A 14606-nucleotide genomic window follows, 5' to 3' on the forward strand; every position below is an offset into this window, starting at 1 on the left:
AGATAATTTAGCAGAATAAACTTTTAAATTTTTGAGCTGAAGAAACACATGTTTCCTTAATTAAGCTCAAGCTGTTATTGAACTTTTATTTTTTGTTGGTTATGTTAATTGATTTATCCCAGTTCTCCCGTCAAATTACCGGCTTTTTCCTGGTTTTCCCGACTTCCTTTCAAATTCCCGGTTATTTTCTGGTTTTCTCAGTTCGCTGGCCACCCTGCAGAAGTGATGATTTTTTTTCCCAGCAGCACTGCATGCAGCAATTGACAAATGCAGAAACGAAACAAGCGAGAAACTGAAAACAAAATAAGTACTCTTCCGAGCGCAACTTCGGTTCAATACGTAATGACTAAACGGTTAGAAGCTAATAAATTCTGGTACCTAACTAAAACCAGAATAAGTGTGTACTTAGCAACTTCTACACGCAATTTATTCCACTGCCAATTAATCCATGACATCGGCAACACCAGCCAGATGTGGATAGGGAGGAAAAGTGGATGCCCGTTCCCTTCCAGTTCTGTAACACAATAAATTTTCAGAATGTTATCGAGTTAAAGAATCTTGAAAAATGTATACTCCAAGATTGAAATAAATTTTCTCTAAGGTTCCCTCCAGAAATAGAAATATGTTCAAGATTAAGTTCAAGATATCGAACTTAGACAAAATTGCACAATATTTGAAATGAGAATCATGGTTTTGGGCCCTGGACAATTAATTGTGAAGAGAATCTTGATGGGATTTCTCTAAATTCCAACGGAATGCTGAAGAGGGAGCTCCAAGGGAATTCTGCTCTTATGGGAATCGATACTGAAGAGAACTCCATAAACTTTGTGAGGAGAACTTCAGTTGAATTCTATGAATAATTGCAAATAAATTCTTCTTCTTCTTCTTCGTATTTCAAGCTTAATGCTTATTGCATTTTAGCTTATTGCGTGCTCTCAACTTAGTGTTCTAGATGCACTTCCACAGTTATTAATTGAGAGCTTTCGATGCCTGTACCATTTTTGCATTAGTATTATTGTGTAACAAGTACAATCATACTCTATGCCCAAGGAAGTCAAGAAATTTTCCAACCCGAAAAATTCCTAGACCGGACCGGGAATCGAACCCAGCCACCTCCAGCATGGTCTTGCTTTGTAACTGCGCCTTTACCGACTGAGCGAAGGGAGGCCAAGAAGTTATGAGTTTAATTACATAGTAATTTTGAGGAGAACTTCATGGAGATTGAAAGGAGAATTCAAAGGAAATTCTCAGGATAAATAATACTTAGTAAATTATGACAAGCTCAACAAAAAGTAGAAGAGTCTACCTAGGGACACGAACGGAAGGTTGACGTAGGACCGCGATTGGTCGGTACAAATGTTTATGTGGTTGGTTCTTTTAGTTGTTCAAAATGTATACAGCATACAGCATAAATGACCGCCCGTGAATGCAACTCCGTTACTGCCAGACCAGCTGTAATTACACAGAGAACTGATAGACTTGGGGCTAGTAACCATCTTCAATGTGTAAATGCTGATGATCTAAAACTAGGCAATACCAGCGCCGGCCACGTCCGAATGCTGGTCAAGAAAGGAATGGGTAGGAATATGTTGACGTAAAACTCGTTTTAATGAAAGCCGAGAACACCTCTGCACTTCCACGAGAAATTATTGGGATGCTGGATAAAAGGGTTGGGATCGCAGCATGATTCGTTTTGGTAAACGATAAACGGTCTTCTGCTCAGTAAGCAAAATTGGTCACTACTATGCCGCCGAGCTCCTTATATCACAAAACAATTACGATCAAGTTTCCGTTCAACTTGTTGTTAAAAGATTTTGATCCCGGCGGCGACCTCATCGACCACGAGAACAACTGCTCTAGAGAAGGGTTTGATATAGATGTCCGATCAACACGTCTTTTCTGAAACTCAAATATTATTTCTTTTACGTACCCGGCCCTCCAACCGAGTTTCTTTACGCTTTACATTATGAAAAACACCCGATTTAAAGTATAACTCTACAATAAGGAGCTTGGGATTGAACCCATGATTTTCTGCTCAGTAAACAAAATCAATCGCCGCTAGGTCACCGAGCTCCTTGTATCATTACAAAATTACGATCAAGTTCCCGTTCAACTTGCTGTTACTAGTTTTCGGTCCCGGCGGCGACCTCAGAGACGACGACAACAACTGCTCTTGAGAAGGATCTGATATGGATTTCCGATCAACACGTCTTAAACAGACCATCTGCTAGTCAGTAAACAGAAGTGGCAGCTAGCTCCTCGATTAAATTTTTGAAACGTTATTTGGTAACGATTGAATTAAATTTAAGCAAATAACTGGAAAGGATCTGATCCGAATGATCTGTAATTAGCTGCCCTCCATGTTTCATAAGCTTAAGATCAATCGCTCTTCCAAGTTCACCGTTTAAAATAAAACACATTAAAAAAAAAGCTTATTGTTGTTATTTCTATACCAACAAAATTAACGCACAAATACTTCCACCCTTCATCAACTCGACTTAAAAATCACAATTTAGGCCTAAATTAAGGAGATAAGCTCGATTAAAGATTTTGAATACAGAACACCCCTCAAATCGCGATTTAGGCTTAAATTAAGGAGATGAGCGCGATTAAACATTTCAAACCCCCAACCCCTCAAATCGCAATTAAGGAGATAAACGCAAATAATTTATTTTTATTGTATGGAAAACATGCCTCGAACGAAAACGAGAATACGGGTGTATAATAGAAATCTAAGAAGTTCTATTATCGGAGGGCTGAAAATAAATTTTAATAAATAAACTCAAACTGAACGAAGGCTGAAAAAAGATGAATCTAAAGATTTTCCGCCATCGAAAGGCTGAAAATAAACTTATATAATTGAATCCAATAGATCTAGCCTGAACAAGGACTGAACAAATGAATCATTAAAATATAAATTAAAAGATTTTGCATCATCGAAGGGCTGCAAAATTAAATCAATAACCTCAGCCTGACCGAAGGCTGCAAAAAGTGAATCTAAAGATGTCTCATAATCGAATTTCTGATAAACTCAAATAATTTACATCAATAGATCCAATGGAAGTTTTGTAACACCTGTGTCACAAATGATGGACCGATCGAAGTAGGCCGCGCTGCAAAAATGACGTGTTTTTGTTTTGCTGCGTCGTTTTTGTTCTAGTGAAAATGTTATAAATTTACAATCTCATTTTTAAAAAGTGTTAATTTGAAAGTACAGAAGTGATGTTGAAAAGTGCATTAAGTGAAAATTTTCAAATTCTTATCCATTGCATGTGGTGCCGACTGTTCTAACTTACGCGTAGTTACGCTCAGCTTAGTTTATTTACCTTTTCGTTCCTCTGTTCTCGATAGGAAATTTCCATCTAATTCAAGACGATCATTTCAAAACTTACTCAAGTATTGCACTACTGCTTGATTGAAAGTTTCAGTCCATTATCAATGGTGTATATTTGCATAGATAATGTATTGGAGCGGGGATTATCATGTGTGAAAACAGCTTCGGAATGCTTGCGTTCTTAAAATGGGCTATTGCAGCTGCGGTAGAGCTGTCACCTTCTAACTCCCGGGTTCAAACTTCTTGCATTCATAAGAAATGATTGCAGGCAGATTATATCCATAATGCCACTGCCAGACAGGGGGAGTTAGGCCAAGGGCGAATCTTCATTCTGATCTACGATTCCACATACTATTAATAACCATTTACACATGAGAATTGTGCATATGTTAAGGATCAACAAACATTTTCAGGCGCAAAGGAGCAACAGGATCGAGCTGATAACGTTTCTTAATTCCAAAATCTGAAGACTGTTTTGAATAATATGTTAAGGTAATGGGCAGCAACAATGGACAGATAAACTACTTACAGCTTCTATTTATTAAATGCTTGATATAACGATTGTCAGCAACACCGGCTGGGCGTATCCTATGACTTACCCTCCCTACTAACAAAAATCCACCCTTCCCGTGACACTTATGTTCGTAGAGTTCTCTGCATCTCTCTTAAGTAAGTGTCGGACTAACATTCCTCCCCTTTCCCCACCAGATGCAAGGACGTGGCCAGGACAGCTCTGGTCTGTTGGAGGGAGACACATCCTTTATCTAAGAGGTAGTAATTAATCACAAATTATTATCTAACAACAACGGATGACGGTGGGTCTCCTTCTTAACAACCGTTTGGAGCTCGTACCACCTACGACATTGCGCAACCTGCGCTATGCTATGCTATCTGTGCAAATTCCTAATCTGCACGATAATCTGATATGAATACCGATACTTGCATATAATTTTCATTCCATTCATCAACTTCATGGATCGGAGACCAACGGCTTTACTTCCCTTCCGAAGGAAAGTGTGATCAGAGATTTTATACCTCAGAAAATCCCGGTGGCACCGACAGGGATTGAACACAGGCTTTTTGGGGTGAGAGGCAATCACGCTTACCACTACACCACCGGTGTCACTAGTTCACGAAATGTTCCTATTTTGTGCGATAAGTTTCTTAATTGCTTAACTATTTTCACTATTTGTTCTATACGCCAAAACATAGCTGGATGAATGCTCCGTTGAATGACGTATTGCATGACATTTTTCCCACAACAGGTATACCTCAATATAACGTAACTGTCACGTTTGACTTCCATCGTCAATATCTCCCTAAAGACAATTGAAGCATACAAATTAATATTACCAATAAATAGGGGATTATTTCATCTGTCCGATGGTGATATTACTTTGCTTGTTTGAATGATCGTTTGCGAGAAATCGGCGATGGAAGTCAAAAGTGACAGTTACGTTATATCGAGGTATACCTGTACTGGTTTTGAGAAATATGCGTTTGAAAACTTGCCCATATTCGTTACATGCCTCATTCTCGATTTCGTGATGTCAAAATTTCACATAGTAATTCACCATAATCTCCATCAAACCAAACACGCCCTCTAAACCTTCATCAATCGTTACCATTTTTTGCACAGGTTCATATTTTGGTTAATTTTGCTGATTTAACTATGATTTGCAAAACTTCCATAACCTTCAACAGTAGGCTTGATTCAGTGGTATGGTATGGGCCTCTGGATCCGCATGATGAGAGTTCGAGCTTGGACTAGAACTTTTACCTTGGTGGATTTGATTTCTGAAAATAAAGAGATTAGAAAATAAGATTTTAGGTTTATTGATCAGACGACATTGATGATAAATTCAGAAAGTACTTCAATTCGTGTGCTCATATGAAGCCCAATAATTATTTCAAATAACAGGAAGAAATTAACAAAAGACGATAGCTAAACAAATATTTCCAGTATCCTGTAACTGGTGATTGACATTATGGGTAATGCTCAAAAGGGACTCGCACGTAACACCAACCACGCGCGGCTTTAAGCAGCACATATATTACAAATTGTCTTAGCGCCCTCACAGGGCCAGGAACGTACGAACAAAAAAACTAAAGAGCGCAAAACAAACCATATCGGCTGATTTAACGTTTATATTGACTCAATAGGCACCTTTGTGTGTACATATAGTTAGTACCTTCACTTCGTTACGCTCGTTCGCAAATACTCTTGGCTCCATGGCTCATATACGCCCGCCACCAAGCGATGTGATTGCTTTTTTATGTCCCCACGTAGGGTTGCGAACGGCTTAGGCGCCCCTCCGAGACCCGCACGCTAAGATCAGTTTACCTAGACGGTACAAAGAGATTACCGAGATTGGCCGTAAATTGCACAAACTCACATATGGGTAATTTTTTTAACCCAAATATGGGTTCTTATTAACCATAAATGATTTATTTTTATGCAAATTTGACTTAAATTTACCCATATTTGGGTTAAAAAATTTACCTATATCTGAGTTTGTGCAGTTTACGCCTAATTTGGGTAAAGTAAACCTACATTTGCGTTATCTGATCTTAGCGTGCGAGAGATGTAATCAAAAAAAAATATTACGCATTTTACCCCAGATTAGACTCCCAGCAATTTTGGCACATTCACATCATTTTCAGCATTTCGCTAGCTGAAAGACTTTGCCTGCCTTAAATGTCTTTTAACTGAAAGTCCTTGATTTATTTTCCGTACCTCCCACACCTGGACCCTACCTATCGACCCATCAACTAATGGACCGGGGACCAACGGCTTTACTTCCCTTCCGAAGTTATGAGATGTTATGCCTCAGAAAATCCCGGCGGGATTGAACCCAGGCCTTTTGGGGGTGAGTGGCAATCACGCTTACCACTACACCACCGGCGCCGCTTGAACGAGTTGAATTAAAACAGATTCAAATAAATTACGGGAGAGAGAGATTTAATTCCACTATCTTATTTGCTCATCCTTGGCCGATACGTGAATTTCGTCTACAATGTGCAGACTTCTTCATTGTCTTGTACAAAATTACGGATCATCGTAAATGTATCTTAAATAACTTTTGACCTCAAGTCTGAGTCGAATGCGACGAGTCATGCAAAGTGTGAACAACGTTTAGGGTTGCTAGTGCGTGTGAAAAAATATCATCATGTTGCCAGTTATTTTATTTATCTTCGCGTTTGTCTCTCTCTTATAGGGCTAGTGTTGGTTGGTTGGTTGGTTTCGGTGCTACAATTTTCAGTAGTGGCAATTCATTTCAGGGTGGCGTATCGACTTGTTTATTTACATGCTTGGAATATTAAGTGTGAACATATGTTTTCCGCCATTGAATATGTTCACGTAAGTCTATAAGCTAAGCATAATAAACAAGAACCTATTCAAACGATGCTCTAATATGGATAAATCATTTTACAAAAAATGAGCGTTGAATGATGTTGTTTACCCCATGCTTGAAATAGGGTCTTGAAGGGCCTAATCCGTTCTACACCCTACCTATACGTGATGATTTGAGGATACAACAATACACGGTGTTAAAATGCACTCGTCAGGATTCCCTTTTGCCAAAGCTCGGACATGAGCTTTCAGCTTTCTCTGCCTTCGTCACACAGTTGAGCAACAACACAAGGTCTGGCGGGACGCCACGAATGTCAACCTTTGAGGAGAAATCACATAGTTGGGCAACATTGTTGATCTATTATAAGTATGTAGACATTATCCGACATTATATATTTTTTTTTTTTGCGAACACCAGTGCACGACAAATGTCAAAAAGTGATATTTAAATATCAGCTAGTAAAGTTCGCAGTAGACAACCACTCTAAAGTGTCCATTGACATTTCCCGGATTCAAGTGTAAAGGAAACTATTTCATCACTACTGGAAGTACCTACTTCAAACGCTCCAAAGAACACGACATCTTTCGATTGTCGATTGATTGCAATCAATCACCATTCTCCGTCTATAATCAAACAACCCCTCCGGGTATGATCTCACCACCGGCCGCAGTAAGATAGACAAGAGCTTAAATTCCCTCAGGGCTCGGCTCATCCCCGCGCCTATAAATGTGACCCAAGTCGAAATGCAGCAACTTTATCGCATCCCGAGGGAGCGATACACTGTGCCCAAGCCCAGTTATCTACGTGGAAGTTGCAGAGAGCAGAGAGAACCAGAGCCGGCTACTAACAATTTGTGTCTATAAATAAACACTTGAACTATAAACATTCTTCTATTATCGTTCAATTATTTACATAGCAATATCATCTCAATTGCGGTCTGCTGGTCGATTCTTTCCTGCTCTGGATGTAGCGACCAAATATATGCACTCACAGACTGTTACGCATTTAACTGGAACCGTGATTTCATCGAGTAAACAGGGAAGCTCTCTTAACTCAAGATGAAAGTAAATACTGATTATATCAATTCAAATATTTTCCGCAATCTTCAAAGGCACTCTTCTATTTACGATCGAATGCAAACGTTACTAGGCAGGTGATGAACGCTCGTTTACCGTAAGTGGAGGCTAACTGAGCACAAGTGCATATTGATATTTTTTTCTATATGAGCAGTTCAACTCTAAATGACGAATCGGAAAAACTCGATCCAACTGTCCAATTTGAATACAACTTTACATAATTGTGTATTATGGGCAATCATTCTTATTTTTACAAAAAATTCAGTCATTTTGTATTGTACTTCTGATCTAAATGACGTCTGAGACATTTCTTTCCTTGATTTGTTTTCCGTCGATCTTGTTTTCCGTACTGAGAATGCTACCGACGTCAGCGAGGCAGCTCCCACACCTGGACCCTACCTATCGACCTAACAACAACTCAGAGACCGGGGACCAACGGCTTTATTTCCCTTCCGAAGGAAGGCGTGATCAGAGATTTTATACCTCTGAAAATCCCGGCGGCGCCGACTGGGATTGAACCGAGGCCTTTTGGTGTGAGAGGCAATCACGCTTACCACTACACCACCGGCACCGCTCTGAGACAAAGTTGTAGGGAAATATAAAGTCTTTCTGGCAAAAATATACAAGGTATTATTATATTTTTAGAAATTTTGAGTAAAAATTTCAACAACGTGTTAAAAACTCAAATATTTCAAAAAGTATATTAGCCATTCCATACCAAAACCATATAGTGGTTCTCAGAATTTACTAAAATTTGGTAGTTTTGTTCCTTATCGAAAAATGTTTGACCTGATTTTTTTTTATTCTGTCATTTGGGAGACCATTTCCAAGTTAGAGTGGTCCAAAACAATATTTTTTTTTTTCAAAAAGGACTTTTTCAAAAATTCATAACTTTTGAACTTTTTGGTTGATTTCAAAGATCAAAATATTAAATGAAAGGTAATTAAAAATAATTGTTCGTGCAAGCGACAGCTAAATGGCTACTGAAGAAAATCGTGGAATATAGAAGTCCGGAAAGTGGATGATCACATCCAAGCAGACCAGTTTTGGTGAGATCATTCCATTTTTATCTATACATTAGGAATTTTGGGAATATTTGGTGAGATCCTTCAATTATACTATGTATCTATATACAGCAATTCCATAGAAAAAAGTTATAGTGGGTCTCAGAATTTCATGAAAATTGGTATAGTTCTTCCTTATCAAAAAATATTAGACTCGTATTTTTTTATTGCGCCATTAGGGTGACCATTTCCGTGTTAGGGTGGTCCAAAAAACCATTTTTTTTTTAAATGTCTTTTTTCAAAAATTTATAACTTCTGAACCTCTTACGATTGACCCTTCAAATGAAAGATGTTTTAATGTAGTTTTAAGAAAAATTATGAAACACTCAGAGATATTTGATTTTGTAGGAAAAAAATATGTTACAAATGCTTTTTCTTGATTTTCACTGCGAGGGTCTTCAACAACTTCTTATTTTAGTATTTTTAATTGAAAGATCATTTAATTTTACATAACATATCAAAAATTAGCGATGTCGGAGAAGCAGTTTTGGAGATACAATTTTTTTAAAATAAAAAATTATTGTTCCGCAATATATGCACCACACGTGCATGGAAACGATGAAGACGCAAGGTAGTTCACAAAGCGTCTCCATCGAGTCACAGCAGCTGTGACTAATGAAATCTATGAGTAACTTACAAGCTGGGTGCAACATTCAGTTCAACCTGCGGGCCGCCCATAAACCACGTAGACCAAGTTTTAAACATTGCAGATCCTACCTTTCCCTTCGTATACTCAAATTTTAAAGCGTTTCGTTTCAATACTCCTCCCATAGGGCCTTTTCCATGACAAGTTGCGAAAAAAATGCCACACGGCAGCAATGCCAAAAAATTTTCTTTGCCTTTAATAAAGACTATTATTACAGTTTGATTTGTACACACACGAGTTTAGGTTTTCTTCGTGCCAAACGATCCGAAAATTTCTCAAAAGGTTATAACCCCACTTTTGAGATGGATCAATGTTGCGAAAAGTGCGATCAGCCTGACAACGATGACATGGTCGATTGTTATCATTGCGAGGGCTGGTACCATCTGGAATGTGTAGGAGAATCTCCGGGAGCGGCGGACCGGAACTTTATTTGTCCCAAGTGCACCGGCAAAAAGGTGAATAAAAGTTCGTGTACGACCGATGGCACCGATAAACCTGGTGAGTCGCAAAGGCAAGCAAAATGTCAACGATTAGAGGAAGAAATGTTGCGAAAAGAGAAGCATTTCGAACATGAAAGGGCACTAAAGTAGAAGCGGTTATAATGGGAGGCGAAATTGCAGGAAAGAAAACTGAAACAGGAAAGAGCATTAAGGAAGAAGAAGTTGGAGCAGCAGCGCGAAATGTACCGGAAGAAGCGCAGTTTATAATCCAGCAGGACGCTATTCCAAAAGCTCAAAGGCGATATACATTCCAATGACCATGTTGTGAATACTGATGCCAACGGTGCACAAACGACTAGTAACCAGCAAGATCAATTAATTCCCTCTTTCCAAGAGACGCCGAAACGCATGCCAAATTCGAAGATCCCAGTACGGACGAAACGGAAGAAAACTTCCGACGGACAAGATACCACATTTGAAAAATAGTGAAGAGAAGGAGGAATCGGAGATCGGATGTTCCAGATCCAAAGCTACCAAAAAAGCCGATAAACAGGACTGTTGTAGCCTCTACATCCCACGGATCGGGGCCGACCAAAGCTCCCACGGATCGGGGCCGACCCAAAAATTAGAATCGTTCATACCCTTCGGAATGACAGTACAGCAGTTATGCGACCACTTGGAGGCAGCTGAGTTGCACAATCATTTGGTGAATCCCGTTTTGATCAACGAGCTGGTTGACAAGCTTCCGGCTGCAACGCAACGGGAATGAATTCACTACAAGCGCGCTGTTCCAAACGTAACGCTTCGAACGTTTGCAGATTTCGCGTCATGCATCGTGTCTGAGGCGAGTGATGTGACATCGGTCGTTGACCTACTAGGGTCGACTAAATCGGATAAGATGAAGATGAAGGACAAGGGTTTCATTCATGCGCATAGTGGAGAGTCTGCGAGGGCACCAACACCGCCACTAAGCCTGTGTCGTATTTGTAAAACAGCTGGGCATCGTATAAGAAATTGTGAAGAGTTTCTTCGACTGAGTCCGGAAGAGCGGGTGAAAATGATGGAACGATGGAAACTATGCGAGCGATGTTTGAATGAGCATTCGGGCTGGTGTCGTTTTAATATCACGTGCAACATTAGAAATTAAATGCCAACAAAGGATCAATTTTCTCCGAATAATTACCGGAACGTGGTGGGGAGCTCATCCACAAGATCTTCTAACGTTGTACCGGACAACGATTTTATCGGTTTTAGAGTACGGTAGTTTTTGCTTCCAGTCGGCGGCTAAAACGCACATCATCAAACTGGAACGGATCCAGTATCGCTGTCTTCGTATCGCGTTAGGATGCATGCACTCGACTCATACGATGAGTCTCGAAGTGTTGGCGGGCATGTTGCCACTATCGGATCGGTTTTCGGAATTGTCCCTCAGGCTCCTCACCCGTTGTGAAGTTATGAACCCATTGGTAATCGAAAACTTTGAGAAGCTTCTTGAGCTAAATAAACCCTCAAACTCGTTTTATGTCATTGTACTACGTGTACATAACTCAGGATGTCAGCCCTTCACAGCATAATCCCCATCGTGTATGCTTCTCCGACTTCGGCAATTCAGTTAGTTTTGATTTATCTATGACGCGGGAGATTCGTGGAATCCCAGAACATCATCGTTCCATGATTGTTCCGTCAATTTATGCTGCGAAGTTTGGCCAAGTTGATTCCGCAAGATCGTTCTTCACAGATGGATCACTAATAGAGGCGTCCGCTGGTTTTGGTATTTATAACGAATTTCATAGTGTCTCTCGAATGCTTCATGCTCCTTGTTCCGTATATGTTGCTGAACTGGCGGCAATACACTATACGCTAGAAACGATCGCCTCACTTGCACCAGATCACTATTTTATTTTTTCGGATAGTCTCAGTTCTGTCGAGGCTATTCGCTCCATGAGGCCGGTAAAGCACTCCTCGTATTTTCTCATGAAAATATGAGAGCTTCTGAGTGCTTTATCTTTAAGATCTTTTGTCATCACCTTTGCATGGGTCCCATCTCATGGCTCGATTCCGGGCAATGAGAAGGCGGACTCACTTGCTAAGGTGGGCGCTATGCAAGGCGATATTTACGATCGACAAATCGCCTACAATGAATTTTTCTTCATTTATCGTCAACAGTCGCTCGCCAGCTGGCAAAATAAATGGAGTGAAGGGAGTTTGGGACGATGGCTATTCTCGATCATCCCTAAGGTGTCGAAGAGTCCTTGGTTCAAGGGGTTGGATGTGGGTCGAGACTTCATTCGTCTGATGTCTCGCCTCATGTCCAATCACTATTCGTTAAACGCTCACTTGTTTCGTGTTGGGCTGGGAGACAGCAATCTCTGTGAATGTGGACAAGGTTACCAAGACGCCGATCACATCCTTTGGTCTTGTGCTGAGCATCGTGGAGTCAGATCTGAGCTGTGCGATTCCCTTCGGGCTCGAGGTAGACAACCTAATGTTCCAGTTCGGGATATTTTGGCTAGACGTGATCTGGAGTTTATGAAACTCATATATGTTTACTTTAAGCATACTAACCTTAGATTGTAAGTTTGATTAACCTTGTGTTTAGTTTGTGTATTGTGCGTGTAGTTTTTTTTTAATGTTTGTTTTCAAGATGAATAGAAATAAGTTCATGTTTTAGGATTAATTAAATATTTGTATAATAAATCATATTTCAAACCTCCTTCTCCCTTTCCCCATCCAAAAAATTGTAAATCTCCACTAACCTCGAGACGACTTCAATTCATTTAACTCTAGATTTAAGACATTAATCATGTATAATGCAAATGATAACTCGGCTCTGTAAAGTTTATTCGATTGAGCCTGTACAAATAAATTAATATAAAAAAAAAAAAAAACATTAGAAATTGTCGTCAACAACACCATCCGTTGGCGTTTTAGTGATTTTCAGAATCGTTCCTGTAACATTGCATAGTGGGCAACGATCAATCTCTACAGTAGCATATCTCGACGAAGGATCCTCTAAGACTTTAGTTGAAGATACTATTGTACGCGCGCTGGGAATACGTGGAAACCCACAACCATTGACGCTCCAGTGGACGGGCAATAAAGTACGCCGAGAATCATCGTCAGAGTGTGTAGCGTTCCAGGTAGCAAACGAAGCGGGTAATCGTCTGGATCTAAAAGATGCGTATACGGTCAAGAAACTATACCTGCCAAAACAGCGAGCCGATTTCATGGAAATTACCAATCGGTATCAACATTTGCGTGGATTATATGCAGCAAATCACACCGGATAAGAACCAAAAATCTTGATCGGGCTCAACAATGCTTTTTTCTTCGCGCCATTAGAGTCAAGAGTGGGGAATGCTTACGAGCCGATCGCTGCTCGATCACATTCGGGTTGGACGATCTACGGGCCGAGAGCAAGTGGACCACAATCGGGATTTGTAGGCTACCATGGTGGATATACTAACCAGGAATTGTATGAAAACATGCGGGAGTTCTTTATGAGTCAGGAACCACGGACCACGGTTAGCAAGCTACCCGAATCAGGTGAGGATCAAAGAGCCCGTCAACTGCTGGAGTCTACTAAGGTAAATGTCGGCGTCCGTTACGAAACTGGTCTTCTGTGGAAGGCAGATGACTTAAATTTGCAAGACAGTTATGGTATGGCATACAAACGTCTTCAGGGACTGGAGCGACGTCTCTCGAAGGACCCAGATCTTTTTCACGGAGATAAACCAGCCTGCGGCTGAAAATTTCCTAAATATAGAGACAAAAAAAAAACAAAAAAAAGGACCCAGATCTCTACACGAAGGTGAAGCAGAAAATCGAAGAATAGGGTTTTCGATCTAATTTTCGTCCTACTAAGCACAACCCGCACTTTACCTCTGTTTTCTGAACGAGTTTAAACAAAAAATGGAATATTTCTGTCAAAAATGGCTTCTACATTTATTCACCTTTCCATACGTACCTTTGGATTTGATAAAGAGTGATAAATTGTTGAGATATTGTTTAAAATCTAATACTGCTTCTTGATTCTAAATTCGTTCTACGAGTTTCAATTCCGTCCTAACGCATTGAAAGATTTTCTTCGTCCCGTAGGAAAAGGGGATTCGCTAGGAGCTTTTGTTTTGACAACAATGAGCGTAAAAATTCATACAATGCGCTCTAACAGGATTTATGATGTAGCTAATGAACTAACGCATAGGAACAAACCTATTATGGATTTGTGCACGGTGAAATCATTGATATTATTGATCTTTTTTGATCGATAGAACGGAAATGGGCGATTACGACGAAGTAGTGCTCTACCCTACCTAATAAAAACGAACGAACTTGCAAGAGCGAATTCCGTGAAGGTGTGGTACTTGCTACTTTTTTTTATCTAGTTCGTTTATTTGTAAGGCTCAATCGCGTTAGCTTTACGGAGCCGATAATTAATTGTTCTTTGTTTGAAACAAAATTCACTTAATTCTATGTCTAGTAGGAGTTGGGCGATTACCTTGACTGCACGAATACCACGGAAGAAGCTATCGAAAGAGCACAGCAAGTCCGATACACTCATAGCCAAGCCGGGCTCGAAATTCGGAATTGGGTTTCAAACTCAACTACACCCAACCGGTGGATGTAAGATTCGCTTACAATTATGTAGGATTCATCATCAGAGGATGTAAGTGGAGACCGCATGAACCGA

General features: G+C 40.0%; 1 protein-coding gene across 4 annotated transcripts in view; it reads right to left on the reverse strand.

Annotated features, from left to right (window-relative positions):
* Positions 1–14606, reverse strand: part of RhoBTB (Rho-related BTB domain containing) — a 156320-nt gene that overhangs the window by 95815 nt on the left and 45899 nt on the right. For all 4 annotated transcript variants that reach the window (XM_065234605.1, XM_065234604.1, XM_065234602.1 and 1 more), the window contains exon 2: positions 5115–5131. The gene's annotated coding sequence lies outside the window, so the exon portion shown is untranslated. The remainder of the gene's footprint in view (positions 1–5114; positions 5132–14606) is intronic.

The sequence above is a fragment of the Ochlerotatus camptorhynchus genome, unplaced genomic scaffold, assembly GCF_037179485.1.
Source record: "Ochlerotatus camptorhynchus isolate MF236.1 unplaced genomic scaffold, CSIRO-AGI_Acam_v1.1 ptg000434l, whole genome shotgun sequence".
Lineage (NCBI taxonomy): Eukaryota > Metazoa > Arthropoda > Insecta > Diptera > Culicidae > Ochlerotatus > Ochlerotatus camptorhynchus.